The 16,054-nt window shown below is 42.5% G+C and overlaps 1 protein-coding gene across 16 annotated transcripts in view; it reads right to left on the bottom strand.

Annotated features, from left to right (window-relative positions):
• The window catches only part of LOC138844174 (uncharacterized), a 411,900-nt gene that overhangs the window by 315,453 nt on the left and 80,393 nt on the right, over positions 1 to 16,054 (bottom strand). The window contains exon 7 of one of the 16 annotated variants that reach the window (XM_070051365.1): positions 1,904 to 2,986. The exons of the other annotated variants lie outside the window; for them this stretch is intronic. The gene's annotated coding sequence lies outside the window, so the exon portion shown is untranslated. Of the gene's footprint in view, positions 1 to 1,903; positions 2,987 to 16,054 lie in introns of those variants that run through there. 16 annotated transcript variants of the gene reach the window in all.

Raw genomic sequence — 16,054 nt, 5'->3', positions numbered from 1 at the left:
ACCCACAAGAGCTCACTTTAAAAAACCCTGCATGCAAATTGTTGTTTAATTCACTCAGGTGAAGAGGTCAATTTCTGAAAGACCTTAACAGGGAACTACAAGTCCCCAAGACCTCTCGGGCATCCACAAAGGTGGGTCTTCATTTGCTAAGGCTGACAATGCTGATATTCTGTCTGTGAAAAAAAAAAAAAAAAGGAGGAAAAAGAAAAGAAAGAACATAATTTTGCTAGTGCTTCTGGCTAACCAGGGAAATGGAATTGCAAAGGTGTAATTTTCTAAAGTAGAATCTAGTCTTTCTAATTCAAACTTTGATTAGGCCATCATTTCCTATAAATCATATAAAAGAGCAACATGTTGCAGCCAGCAACATAAGCTGTGAAGTTTCAGAACACCAAAACCTGACCTAGGCACTAGGAAAAATCCTTTGTTCTCAGCAAATATGGCAACCTCTTATAGGAACTAAATTCAAGATCCATTTTCTTTTTTTTTTTTTAACAAACTTTTTTTTTTTATTTGACAGAGTTAGACAGTGACAGAGAGAGAGAGAAAGGTCTTCCTTCCATTGGTTCACCCCCCAAATGGCCACTACAGCTGGAGCTACGCCAATCCAAAGTCAGGAGCCAGGTGCCTCTTCCTGGTCACCCACGTGGGGGCAGGCACCCAAGCACTTGGGCCATCCTCCACTGCCCTCCCAGGCCATAGCAGAAAAAGCTGGACTGGAAGAGGAGCAACCAGGACTAGAACCTGGCACCAGTATGGGATACCGGCGCCACAGGCGGAGGATTAACCAAGTGGGCCACAGCGCCGGCCCATCAAGATCCATTCTCACAAACAAGGAATGTTTTCACAGCAGTGTCTCCCTCCCACCCTGGATGAGTCACTAAGCTGGAATGAGAAGGATGAGTGCTCAGCCCCAGGTCATGGTGTGCCATCCTCTCTGGGGTTCAATGTCTCACCTCCCACCACCTGCCATCCCACTTACTTTCCAACTCTCTTTGGCCAGGGATTTAGCAAAGCCTTTATTTGTCTTCCTTCAACATCAGAGACATATTTACAGATGTAATTTTCTTTTCTTTTCTTTTCCTTTTTTTTTTTTTTTTTTTTTTTTTTTTTTTTGACAGGCAGAGTTAGACAGTGAAAGGGATCTTCCTTCCGTTGGTTCACCCCCAAAATGCCCACTACGGCCAGCGCACTACGCCAATTCAAAGCCAGGCGCCTCCTCCTGGTCTCCCATGCGGGTGCAGGGCCCAAGCACTTGGGCCATCCTCCACTGCCTTCCTGGGCCACAGCAAAGAGCTGGCCTGGAAGAGGAGCAACTGGGACAGAATCCAGCACCCAGACCGCAACTAGAACCCAGGGTGCCGTTGCCACAGGTGGAGGATTAGCCTAGGGAGCCGTGTCACCAGCCGTAATTTTCAAATTATGGAAACACCAATAAAATCTATTGATGTTACTGTTTTTCTTTTCATACACATACCAGGTAGTGAAGCTTTCACGAGTATTTAAAAACCGAAACAGGACCAAGGAGTGTTTACAAGCCAAAAATGAGGTAAGATGGGGAGGAAAGAGGATGGGGAGATGAGAGGTAGACAGAGATGGAGGGAGAGGAGACAGAAAGAAATGGGAAAAGGGAGGGAGTGGGAGAGAACATAGTCCAAGGGGGAAAAAAGATTTTACAAATCTTCACTTTGCTCATCCACCTCCACCTCACTCAGTTTTTATGTGTGAAACTTAACTCCAGCAGCAGACTCACAGAATGGCAGATGTCCTAAACAGCACTCTGGCCTCAGAATCAGCCCTTAAGGCATTCGGATCTGGCTGAAGAGCCCATGAGAGTATTTTAGGCATGGAAAGCCAAGACACTCTGGGAAGGGAAAAAAAAAAAAAAAAAAAAAAAAAAAAAAAAAAAAACACCTAAATGAAAGATCTCTGCAAGTGAGATCCCAGTGGAAAGAACGGGCCATCAAAGAAAGAGGTACCTTTCTCTGAAGGGAGGAGAGAACTTCCACTTTGACTATGACCTTGTCTAAATAAGATCAGAGCTGGCAAACTCAAAAGGCTTCCATAGCCTTGGCAACTCATGACTAGAGCCTAGGGAGATTACTGACGCCATAAACAAGAGTGTCAAATTGTTAAGTCACCAATAGGAGTCACTGTGTATTTACTCCTCATGTAGGATCTCTGTCCTTAATGTGTTGTCCAATGTGAATTAATGCTATAACTAGTACTGAGACAGTATTTTACACTGTGTCTGTGTGGGTGCAAACTGATGAAATCTTTACTTAATATATACTAAATCAATCTTCTGTATATAAAGATAATTGAAAATGAATCTTGATGTGAATGGAATGGGAGAGGGAGCGGGAGATGGGAGGGGTGTGGGGGGGGAGGGAAGTTACTGGAGAGAAAAAGCCAATGTAATCCATAAACTGTACTTTGGAAATTTATATTTTATATAAATAAAAGTTTTTAAAAAAATGAAGATAAAAGTGTGCAAAGAGAAAAAAACAACAACAACAAAAACTTAACTCTAGCCTGTTTAGTTAATGATGGAAAACCAACATGGAAACCATTACTTTGGTGTGTAAATTTATCTGGTGTGTAAATTTGGTGTGTAAAACCATGTGTTGCGTGTTGTCCAGCCACTGCCCTCCTGTTCTGAGCTGCCAAGAGTAGCCCGAGGCGCCTGAAGAGCAGGGCCTCCACAGGGAACCATCACATTATTCCAGAAGATGCTGCTGGAGGAAGTCAGGCTCTTCTTCCCCACCCTACTGGGATTGAATGTTTAAAAGGTAACTCCTTGCTGAGGCCAGGATCCATGTTAAGAAGGAGATAATCTGGTTGGAAGTTTGACTATGTGTCCACAGACAGTTTAATACCCTCTTGCTTCAGGTGTGTCTTGGGGGGGCTCAGTGTTTTGGAACTCTCAGGTCAGAGAAGCCTGCCCAAAACCTACTCCATTGGCTGGCTGTCTTAGGTTGGGTTCCTGAAAAGAAGAACAAAAAGGATTCCTGGGTAAACTTAAGGAATCTGTAAGGTTCTGCTGAGTCACATAGCTGAAGAGGCAAAATAAATTTTATCACAGACTGTACTATGAAGATCTCTTTCTTTCTCTGAAGCTTAGTCAAACCCACAAGCCTTCTATGTCACCTGGCACAAAGCAAGATTCCCAGGTGTCGAATATGGTGTCATCCCTCCTCCAATATTCTCCTATTTCTTTAAGGAGCTAAGAAGATGGAGCTGGCTATGAAAAGCACTCAGAGGCCAATTCATGAGGGCATTGTGCATCTTATTCTTCCCTTAAGGTACTGCTCTTGCACCAGTTTCTTAAAATCATCATGAACTTGCCTTGGAAGTTCTACTATGATCTCCCAAAAAAGGATGTAATTCAGATGCAGGGGATACAATCCAGACCCAAAAGATACTCTACCTGAAGAGATCTGCCATATACCATTCAGGAATAACTACAGTTTAATTCAGACCACATCCTTTTTTAGTATATGTGCTGCCAAAGTGAGCACCAGACCACATCCTTATTGCCTTGCTTAACCCTTGTCAGTGGCTTCTCAAGATTTCCTAACCATGTCATTCATTGCCCTTCCTGATCTTCCCTCTTCTTCAAGCTTTATCTACGGCCCATCTCCCAACCATCATGTTTTATATAAGCTGACAATACTGAGCTAATACCTGCTCCCCTCTAGTATTCTGGAGCATTTGCTCTGCATTATCAGTATTTAAAAGGATCTCCTTAATCATTTGAATCAGAAGAACTATTATTCATCCTCCTAAATACATCACAAATACCATTCTGCTCCCCTGGTACAGTTAGGAGTTCCCACTACTCTACTTGAACAACACTTTCTTTAGAAAAATCATTATGCTCTAGTGATCAACAAGCTTATGAGCCTGTTTCCTTCCTTCACTAGGCCATGGGATACCTCAAGCCAGCCACCAGGACTTGTTTCAGTGCAGGCTTTTTATCCTCACCACCTAGTTCAGAGACTCAAATAAAATACTTAGTGAATGTTAAATTTTAAAATGTACTGGTGTTTAGCCTAGCAATTAAGAGATCATATCACAAACTGGAACACCTGAGTTTGATACCCAGCTCCAGCTCCTGACTCCTGCTTCTTGCTAATGCAGACTCTGGGAGGCACTGAGGATGGGTCAAAAATTGAGTTTCTGCCATCTTCATGGGATACCTGAAATGAGTTCTTGGCTCTGGTGTTTGGTCAACCCAGCACAGTCCCATCACTGCAGGCATTGTGGGAGTGAACTAGAAGATGAGAGCTCCATATCTGTTTCTCAAATATTTTTAAATCCTAAATTAATAAAGACATGTAAGTAAAAATTATCTATACCCCATAAACATAAAAGGGTACTTTTTAAAGTCTGTGGAAACATAGAATTAAAAGAGAAGTAAATTTTGATGCAAAAAATGTGAACTTCATGCTTATTTTCTTCATAATACACACTTTTCATGAATGTTTTGAAATCTATTCAGATGAATGTACTTCCAGTTTTTTGCACCAAAATACACTCATCTTTTAGTTCCATTTTTCACAAACTTTCTAAAGTGCACTCATGTAACTGAAATTCTCCTCCTGCCCCCAGTGTCTGAATCTGAGAATCTGGTGTTTGCAGGCAAGCAGAAGTTACTAGATATTTCTGATTATTTGCAAGTAGTCCGAATCAAATGCCTGAACTCCCAGATTCCCTAGTTGCAATAATGTTTCAACTCATTCCCACCCTATCTTCAGGAAACACGACAGCCTGTCTCACCCACCAACACCCAAAACAGTCACCTTTTTCTTTTCTCCCTAATTGATGACTCCCACTAGAATGAAGAAGACTAGTGATTTCTGGGTTCCACTTGTTTCCCAATAATTATTCCTGCTGTCTTGATGGCCGTACTGGCCACTGTTCTGTCTCCTACCCCCCAGACAATGGTCAGCTTCAACCAGTCATGACAGGTAAAAAACTGGACAGCTCTGGTTATTCTTTAGTCCTTCTCCCAAAGGGCAGTGTCACTGTCACATTACTAGTTGCAGCTACAGGGTTGTGTATTTCTCTCCATATGCAGAAAAATGACATTCTTAACTGGCCACAGAGGTACAGTAAAGATGCCTTAGGCTCTCCCTTGACCCCATGCTTAGTTTGCCTGTTCTCATGGGTGGGAGTGTTGTATTAATATGGGTAACATGCCCCTTAAAGGTCTCATCTGGTGTGCAAATTGTGTTACTGGCTTGCTTATTAATAAATTTGCAATATTAATAAGCCTTGTGGGTTCTTGCCAAGAATTCAGAGAAAAATTCTGAGTTTTGGCACACAAATACACCAAGTAGCAGGTAATTTTTAAGGTTTTATTTAGTGAGAGAAATGTATAGGAGCGTGAGGGGCCTATCTAAAAGAGAGAGAGAAATCTGGATTCATATCAAGCACCAGGAGCCAGCCACATAGAGGAGCATGCAGGCCAAAAAGCATGACACAGGTGGCCTAAAGGCCACATGCCCTGAAGATGCAGGGCAGCAAGGGGATTCAGGGCAGCCAAGAAGAAGGGCAAAGGAAAAAAGGGCAAAAGGGCTGGGCCCACTGTGTCCCAGGCCTTTAATCCACTTTCAAAGGGGAATGCTTAATTAGCCTGACTGTCAAGTGGGCACACAGGTGAGGTCAGGTAAGGGCATGAGGTCACACAAGTGGTGTGGTCTTCCAGCTCACAAACCTGATCAATCTTATCCTGTATGCCTCCCGAAAACACTATGACAGAGAACATCAAGGTATTGCGCAGACTCAGGATACAGCCACAATCCCAAAACCATCATTGGTATTTCCACAGAGAAAAAAAAAAAGCACTTCAAAACGTTAATGGAAAATGAAACTAAAAGTAAGTTTGTTCATGTGCAAAGAAGTTCTGAAATCAATGCATAGTTGTTTCAGAATATTTATCTTCCATGAACTTTCTGATGAACTTTCATAAAAGCTAGATCCCAGATACAGCCTCAGGTCTCCCCTGAGGTAAGCTGGAACCACAGATTTCTAGGTTGACCAAGTTCATCACTGACCACAGCTTACATGTTTCACTATAGAAATAATCATTCCTAGTCTTCTCAGATGGATCAATGATGTCCAAATCCCAGTTTCATGAAATTCTAGGGTCTTTATTTCCTATGAAGACTAATTGACAGCAAAATGTTGTGATAATTAATTTTAATTTTAAACACACCTCCACTATGGACACTCTGAGGAGTCTTGATCCCTCCTGAGAACCTGCCTGTTGCCATCAGAATGCATAAGCATCCAAGGTAGTTCCTGATGACCAGACCACCAGTCAGGGGGCAGTCAGGATCAAAGCAGGGATAACATTCCAGAAAAGCCTGGATGCAAAGGACCAGCATAGTGACTGGATCTGAACCCAGCTGTTAGAGGAAAGATTTGGGTGAAGGCATATATCACAAGAGCACATAAACAACAATGTAGATCCTGACTCCTGACAGGCAGTAAATCACAAATCTAAAATCACATTTTCAGCTTCTGCTTTAATTTCTTTTGGAGCTTTAAGGTTCCTGAAGAAACCTGGAATTCTCAATAGGAGACAATCTGACTGATTTCTTTCTCACAGGTTTTAAGGGCTTGCGAAAGAAATGGCATTTTTTTTAAGATGTATTTTATTTATTTAAAAGACAGAGTTACAGAGAGAGGCAGAGACAGCGAGAGAGGTCTTGCATCCGCTGGTTCACTCTCCAGATGGCCGGAGCTGCGCCAATCCGAAGCCAGGAGCCAGGAGAGTCCTCTGGGTCTCCCATGGGGCTGCAGGAGCTCAAGGACTTCAGCCATCTTGTATTGCTTTCCCAGGCCATGGCAGAGAGCCAGATCAGAAGAGGAGCAGCCAGGACTAGAACCAGTGCCCATATGGGATGCCGACGCTTCAGGCCAGGGTTTTAACCTGCTGTGCCACAGCACTAGCCCCAGAAATGGCATTTTTAATTTACAGCTTTTAAAACTCATTTTGCTTATAGTGGTTTGCATATAAAAGATGTAAAGTTTGAAACTCAATCTTTAAACTTTGTTGATGGTGGTTATCACTGTTTTGGCTGGTTACACATAACAAATCAAATAACCTGTCTATCCAGTTTTCTCCTGAGAGATTTGACAGCTGATCTGGGTGTTATTGTAGAAACAATCTGAGAGCTCCTTTGGCTTCCACCTCCCTAAAAGTTAAACACTGAGCATAGAATGCATATTTACATAGGCCACCTTTAAACTCACACTTGGGACAGATCATCAAAGGTTTTTTTTTTTTTCTTTATTAGTTTTCTTATTTGGGAAGCAGGGAAAGCAAGAGGGAGACAGAAAGAAACCATTCACTGTTCATTTCCCAAATCTCTGCAATGGCCAGGGCTTGACCAAGTCAAAGCTGAGAACTAGAAACTCAGTTCAGGTCTTACACGTGGGTAGAAAAGAACCAACTATTTGAACCATCATCTGCCTCCTCCTAGGGTATGCATTAGCTAGAAGCTGGAGTCATGAAAAGGAGCCAGGTATCAAACTAAGTATCCTAGTGTGGGATGCAGGCATCTTAACCAGTGTCTTAACTGTTAGGCTAAACACACACTCCTATACTCAAGATTTTATCAGCTCTCCAGATGGGCTTATTAGAGTAGAACTATAGGATAAAATTTCTATTCTACTGTTGTCCTTATTTAATGGCAGATAAATCCCTGACTATATGCTCCTGTGAAAATTCATGTAGTAAAACATAGAATGTGTACGCCAGGATCCCAAATTTAGCTAAGTATTAGACTTGTCTACATGCAGTAGAAACACTAGATCTTACCCTCAGAATCTCTTTCTACACTAGGTCATCACAGACACAGCTACCTGGAGCAGCCAAACATGCTCGCAGTTCTTCCACTTCCCAGGTTTTATTCCTTCTTAACCACATTAATTAGTTTTCAGGTTGACAAAGAAGCAAAAGAGAAAACAGCCAGTATTCTTTTTTTTTTTTTTTTTTTTTTTTTTTACAGGCAGAGTGGACAGTGAGAGAGAGAGAGAGAGAAAGGTCTTCCTTTGCCATTGGTTCACCCCCCAATGGCCGCCGTGGCTGGCGTGCTGCGGCCGGCGCACCACGCTGATCTGATGGCAGGAGCCAGGTACTTATCCTGGTCTCCCATGGGGTGCAGGGCCCAAGCACTTGGGCCATCCTCCACTGCACTCCCTGGCCACAGCAGAGAGCTGGCCTGGAAGAGGGGCAACCGGGACAGAACCGGCGCCCCGACTGGGACTAGAACCCGGGGTGCCAGCACCACAGGCAGAGGATTAGCCAAGTGAGCCGCGGCACTAGCCAAAAAGATGGTATTTTATTAATAACAATAAACCAACTCCAGCTGCTAGCTGTTTCCAAGAGTCTCTAAAGAATGTTTCATAAATCATGTAAGACCTGTTAACTACTGGTCCTTCCCTTCTCTCCTGGTCTACCTTCTGTTATCACTGCCTCCTGAACTAGCAACTCCAAAACACTAAACTGCTTGGAGGAACTGGCCACAATTTCCACAACACACCATCCAGTTTCTCCTACAACTACCATCAACCTTATTGGTCATGGCTCTCATATCCACAAGGTGCTACCTCTGATGCATGGAAGCCTCTGAGTGCCAAAGCAAGTCTAGATTCCTCAATGTGCAGAAATTGAGAGGTAGTCCTGGCAAAGAGGAAGAGAATTCCCTTTCTTCTTTTGCAATTGCACTATGCTACATGGGCAGTGTGGTGGATTACATTGGTGGTTTCACTTATGTTGCAGTAGCAGACATGGACATCCTTACCATGACCTCATGTCAGAAGTAATTCCCTGCCCTTTGACTTTGATCTTAACCATGTGACTTGCTTTGGTAAATTAGATGTTAGCATGAAATTCACGACTGGATAATTTAAATGTACTTCTGCCATGACCATGAAAACCTAGCTTTGGCAGGCTATGTCCCAACATGAAATACAAGGGCAAAACCACCAAGATGATCTACATATCCATAGTATGCATCAGAGTCACCCCACCAACTTACAGAACCACGAACAAGAGAAAAGAGTTGAATAAAGTCTCTGAGTTCTGGGGTTATTTGTTGTGTAGCATTATTATGTCAGAGAGGACAGCTACCCTGCCCACATTCCCTCAACTACAGCAACTTCCATTTAACCTTTACTATACTGGGTGCCTCCCTTTCTTTGAGGAAGTGGTTCCCTGCTTTATTTAAAAAAAAAAATCCTGTATATAAAGATAATTGAAAATGAACCTTGATATGAACAGAAGGGGAGAGGGAGTGGGAGAGGGGAGGGTTGCAGGTGGGAGGGAAATTATGGGGGAGGGGGGAAGCTATTGTAATCCATAAACTGTACTTTGGAAATTTATATTCATTAAATAAAAGTTAAAAAAAGAAAAAAATTCAATCTAGACAACCATAGTTCTTCCATTAAGAAGCTGTGCATTTCCCAATCTTTTAAAGAGAGGTACTTATGTCCCTCAAAGCTGTCAAGGAATTCTCCTGTTTTTCTGAACAATACACTGCCCCACTCTCTGTAGTGATGATTTCACAACTTCACTTCTCCCCTTAGAGTGGTACTATAATAGCTCTCCAGTGAAGAAATGGAAATCCAGGGGGATTATATAACTTGCCCAAACTAACAAAACTAACTCAGTAAGGACGTAGGAATAAATTCTAGGGGTTAGACACCAGATCCAACATTTTTAACCTCTACTCTCTTTGATCAGAATATATTCTATCCTAACAGAAACTGACAAAGGCTTCTTTATGAGCAGGTTTGTAATGTTTCCTGAGTACTTCCAGAACTAAGCAGCAGTGGGAGAGGGTTAGCTGCCGTGGTTTCCAGTTACTGCACTTGTCAGTGGAGAGCCAGCCAGCAAAATCGTGGTTATTGGTATAATGTAATGTCTGTTTATTTATTTGCATTTTTTGAAAGGCAGAATAAGAGAAAGAGAAAGTGAGAAAGAAAGAGAGAGAATGAATCTTCCACCTGCTGGTTCACTTCCCAGATGCCTGCAACTGCCAAAGTTGGGCTAGGCAGAGCCAGGAGCCTAGAACACCATCTCTGTCTTCAACGTGTATTGCAGGGACTTCAGTAATTGTTACCTCCCAGGGTGGGCATTAGTAGGAACCTGGATCAGAAGCAAGAGCTGGGATTATGTCCCAAGCATTCTGATATGGGATCTGGTTATCCCAGCTAGTAATTTAACCCACTGTATCAAAAACCTGCCCAAGCCTCTTCTGAATTCATTTTCATTGAAGGGAAAACAGACCTTAAAGTCTAGAATCCATTTCTGTTAGGATAGAATATATTCTGATCAAAGACAGTAGAGGTTAAAAATGTTGGATCTGGTGTCTCACCCCTAGAATTTATTCCTACGTCCTTACTGAGTTAGTTTTGTTAGTTTGGGCAAGTTATATAATACCCCTGGATTTCCATTTCTTCACTATTATAGTACCACTCTAAGGGGAGAAGTGAAGTTGTGAAATCATCTTTACAGAGAGTGGGGCAGTGTTAGGTCTGTTGCAGTACTCAAATAGGTAGAAATGCAATCCAAGTATTGAACATCAACTTCAGACATAAAAGTCTGAGCTGGGGCTATAGTTGCTATTCCTTTCAGAGCTATAGTTTCTTATGCAAGCCTCCAATTTTACTAAAACTGAAAATTCAGAGGACACTAAAGTCTCTCATGTAATATTCATTGTAGGTGTATTTCTGGCAAGCCTCCTCTCCTCTCCAATCTGTCAGAAACACAGAGATGTGTCTAAACCCTAGGCATGTATTTTGCTGGAAACACTGCATCAATACACTGGGAATCCCAGAAGGGTCAGTGTCAGAATCTGAGCTCTGTCAATGAAGAGACCAAAGGGGAGGTAGCTCCAGCAAACAAGTGTGGTAAATTATTATCCAGCAAATAACTCCATCCTACACCTACTTGGGCAGTTATTTCCCATCTGCACTAATGTTAGTTTGTCACTTGCTTTTGTCAACAGAATGTGGGTGAGAGTGATGGATTAGGTCTGAGCCTTGGACTACAAGAGCCATAACTGTTTCCATAACTCTTGTCAGTTGCCACCCATCTAGCCTGGGCCCCAGAAGAAACTTATGGAGCAGAATTACCCTAGCCATCCCACAGACCTGCAAACATGATAAAATAAATAAATAAAATAAAATAAGAAAGTTTGTTATTGGGTGCTGCTAAGTCTTACAGTGATTTGTTCAGTAAATAACAAAAGCTGACCTATTTGTCAAGTCACATGGCAAAGAAGGGAGCAGCTTGGAGAGAAAGTTCCCACAGGGTGGGTTGGTCTCATCAGGAATAGTTAGCTCTAGAGACATAGTCACAGTGAGAGAAACCTGGGCTTGCTCAGTGGTCTGGGCAGAATCCTACCAGGCAAGGCACATGGTGGGTCTGCATCTGCCCACAGCCATTCTGCTGTAGAAGAATACTGCTCTCCCCCTTTTCAGGAGAGAGATCTCCACTCTCAGCCTGACTCTAGGCCACCATGTATTGACAAGGTCCTTGTATGTCCAGTGTTCCAGCCAAATGTCCCTGAAGAACTCATCAGTATGAAATCTATTCTCCCCCTGCCCTTTCTTCCCTCTTCTCCACCACCTGGAGGAATCCTATTTTTGCTACAGCAATAAGCATGACCTAATCCATACGGGCCTGTGAATTGTACCTAGGACTACACATTCCTAATCAGGGAGGAAACATAGGCTGTTTTCTTCAATTCAACTGGAAAAGCTAAACAATGTAGAAATATGAGATTTCAGAAGCATATAGTTAGGATTCATGTAGACGTAACTGTTTTAGCAAGACGTGGCTAAATAATCCTAATGGCTCAATCTGCTACCATAAACACTGAATGTCTTCAAGAACCTCAGAAAAAGACCAACCTCACCCCTGGCAGGCCACTGAAAACCATATCAGATCCAGATGATAATTCTAGGCCAAGTCTGAATAGTAGGTCAGGGCTAATGATTAAAAAGCAGAATCATGGTAGAAAAGACCACATTGGGGCCACACTCAAGCTTGGAAGCTTGCCAGGAGATCCACTCAATCTGATGAAGGCAGATGAGCATTATTCCTCTAAGGATATGTGATTTTCTTCCAGTTTCTGATGCTCTGGAATAATACAGACTATGAGTTTGGTTGTATTTCATGGGCTGGGGCATAAATATAAGAAAGGATTTATAGATGAGGACAGAATAAAGTATTATTCAGGTGCCCTAGAAAGAAACCGAAACAAAACCCACACAAAGCTGCAATAATTTTAATTCCAAAAAAATGTTTAACTCAAAAGAAGATAAGGTAGAACAGATTATCACTAGGGTTGATATTAATTAATACTTATACCAGGTATCCTGAAACCATAGCATTAGATTATTTTCATGGGAAAATATGAAGATCTGGCATTACAAGGCAAGGTATCCTCACTTGAATCTCCTGGTTTCCCCAAACTTTCTCAAAGACAAAGCAAACCATAGGATACTAAACAAGAGGATGTTTCTGAAAGAGTTAAAGAAAAGATTGAGAAAGTCATATATGCCAGGCCATGATGATTTACGCTGCTGGCATCATCACAGGACCTACCAGGGTCAACAGGAAAGGAATGAAAGCCTGCAGAACAAAAAGGCAGGACTTCTCAACCAATCGCAGAAGGCCCAACTGTGACCATTCAAGAAGAACATCAGTAGCATGGTGACAGAAAAAACAATAATATAAGAGACTGAATCTTACAACTGGCCTAGGCCAGCACCGGTAAGACACTCTTCTCAGCAGACAGGCAAGAACTCAGTTCCAGTGCAGCGATTATGGACACAACCGTACAGAGAAAGAGTTGGTCTATAAGGCCTGCCTCTATTAGCCCTTCTTATTAACATATTCAGTAACCTTCAGTAAATTCAGATTTCTCAAATTATACATAAGACTGAAAATAATATTGTACATAAGATTACAGGAGTAAGTGGCTTTCAGCACCTGCCAAGTAGGAGTCCTGACAGTCATGGTAAGACCTAAGTGGTCATATGTTCAAAAGAACTACATGAGAACTTGTTAAAAAGCAGATACCTGGGCCCTACTCCAAGACAGTCTGAAGCAGCAGACTTGGAACAAGATCCCCTGAGGAGTATTTCTGACAAGTACCCAGAGAGATGCTCACAGGGCCAAGGGAGGAAGCCCTGCCCATGCTTTGAGGGACAGTGGTAGTGAGCTGAGAACAATTCACAAAACAAGATGAAAGATTCAGTCCCAGAACTGTCTTAGACTAGCTGGAGTTACCCAAGTCCCTCAGATCTCCCAACCTCCATCTGTCTATCTACAAAATGGAGAGCTTAGGCTAAAGGGAGACTTCCTGGAACACCACACACCCATCCTGCTTTCAACAGAACAGCCCCACTTCATTAGTATTAGTGTCTACTAATAACCATAATTCTGCATTAAAAGGAAGTGGGGCTGGTCATCTACTGACAAACTCTATAACCCTCTACAATATAATCTAAAACCAGAACAACCTGTTAAACCTGCTTTGTTACCTAGAGTGCCTGGTCTGCCCAGGTTTTAGCACTAAAAGTCCACGCCTATAGAAAAACCTCATTCCTGGACCAATCGAAATAGTGGTTCACACTACTTTAATGCATTCCCAGCAGGCAAGTTTTTCTAAAGAGAAAAAAATAGGATTTTCTGCCACTTTGCTCTGCTTCCTTTCCTTTGGCCTATATCCAAGTACCACAAAGTCTCATAAGGTTGTTTTTCCATTTCTATGAATTCTGTAGAGGGAAATGGGACTGCTTTGCCCTAACCTTTAGTCTCCTCAACCACACCATTTACTACCTACTGTGTTGCCCTAAGTACCTAGCACTGGGTATTGATGAGGACTGCAGGACAAGCGCAGGTTATCTGAGAGTAAGGCATGCCCTGTCGCTTATACTCTGAGGGTAAATTACCTCTTGACTTCTGCCTCCCATTATATGAGCAAGGAGTGGAATCCCAGAACACCTGTTTCTAGCAATGGAGCAGTGTTTACAGCATCTCACACTTGTCTCCTCAAAGTGAATACAGATATAGGAGCCTGCCTTCTACGTACACTAGTTTAGAAGCAGGAATCTTTCACTATCTCAGCATTTCTCTCTTTGTTCTTTTTTAACTAGACCAAATGACCAATGCAATAACCCAACAGTCTTTTTTTTTTATTAGACAGAGAGAGAGAGAGAGAGAGAGAGAGAGAGGTCTTCCTTCCATTGGTTCACTCCCCAAATGGCCACCACTGCTGGAGCTGTGCCGATCTGAGGCCAGGAGCCAGGTGCTTCTTCCTTGGCACCCACATGGGTGCAGGGCCCAAGCACTTGGGCCATCCTCCACTGCCTTCCCAGGCCACAGCAGAGAGCTGGACTGGAAGAGGAGCAACCAGGACTAGAACCTGGAGCCCATATGGGATGCTGGCACCGCAGGCGGAGGATTAACCAAATAAGCCACGGTGCCGGCCCCCACCCAACAGTCTTACAAAATAAGAATCTCACTTGATCATCATTAATTACTGTTCAGCTATAGTTATTAATAAAAGGAGTTGAACTCACCCAAGTAATGAAATTTACTTCATTTTATTTGAAAAACTGAGAGGCAATCAGAGAAAGATCTTCCATCTGATAATTCATTCCCTAAATGCATGCAACAGTCTAGGCTGGACTAGGCTGAAGGCAGAAGCCAGGAACTGCATATTAGTCTTCCATGTGGGTTGCAGGGACACAAGTACATGAGACATCATCTGCTGCCATTCAGGATGTACATAAGCAGGAAGCTGGATGGGAAGTGGAAGAGCCAAGATATGAACCAAGCAACCCGATATGAGATGCAGCTGTCCCAAGCAGCAACTTAACCACTGCACCAAATGCCCATCCCAAAATCCATCTTTAAAAGACAATCTACTTTATTATCCAGTAAAAATTCAAAAAAAGGATTCGAGAACATCAGTTTTTTTTTAATTCATTTTGAGTATGAACAAGAGGAAAAATTAGTGCATATATAAAAACATATTTGTGTTTCATCACAAAAATGTTGACAGAGGATACTACTAAAATGTCTTTTAAAAATTAAATGTTCAGGTTTTATTTACAGAATCCAAAAACTGAAAACAATAGAATGAGTACACTGGCACTCTGACAATGAAATCCTACACAGCAGTGCAAAAGAATGAACTGCTGCTAAACTCAGAAGCATGCATAAATCTGAGATTTGCTTTTGAGTTAAAAAACAAAACAAAACAAAACAAAACAAAAGATGGGCCAGCACCATGGCTCACTTGGTTAATCTTCCACCTGCGGCACCAGCATCCCATATGGGTGCCGGGTTCTGGTCCTGGTTGCTCCTCTTCCAGTCAAGCTCCCAGGTGTGGCCTAGGAGGGCAGTGGAGGATGGCCCAGGTGCTCGGGCCCCTGCACCCACGTAGGAGACCAGGAGGAGGTACCCATCTCCTGGCTTCGGATTGGCGCAGCTCTGGCCGTAGTGGCCATTTGGGGAGTGAACCAACGGAAGGAAGACCTGTCTCTTTGTGTCTCTCCCTCACTGCAACTCTACCTGTCAAAAAAAAAAAAAAAAAAAGACACAAAAGAACATCCAGCATATGATTCCAATTATATGAAATTTCAGACGCATCAAAACTAACCTATGGTAACATTAAGGCAACAGCACACTTGAATATTCTAACATGAAGAAGTGTGAACGACAGGGAGTCCCCCTCCTCTGCAGTAGAGAAGATAGAGATGGCCTTACAGAGCCACAGGGATTCCATGATCCCAGTGCATCACTGCCTTTTCCTAATGTCTTCTTCTGGTGACACAGATTTAGTATCTTTAATATACAAATCTGAAATCCAAAAGTTTTTGGGTAAAAACAAAACACCAAAGGTGGAAAATTCTATGCCTGATCTCATGTGATAAGTAATGGTCAAAACACAGGGGTACTAAAAATACTGTAGGAAATTACCCTGAGGCTATGTGACTAAAGTACATATGAAATATA

This window comes from Oryctolagus cuniculus, chromosome 1 (genome assembly GCF_964237555.1).
Source record: "Oryctolagus cuniculus chromosome 1, mOryCun1.1, whole genome shotgun sequence".
NCBI lineage: Eukaryota > Metazoa > Chordata > Mammalia > Lagomorpha > Leporidae > Oryctolagus > Oryctolagus cuniculus.
Note: the sequence above shows the minus strand (reverse complement) of the source record. Positions and strands in the feature narration are given on the sequence as shown.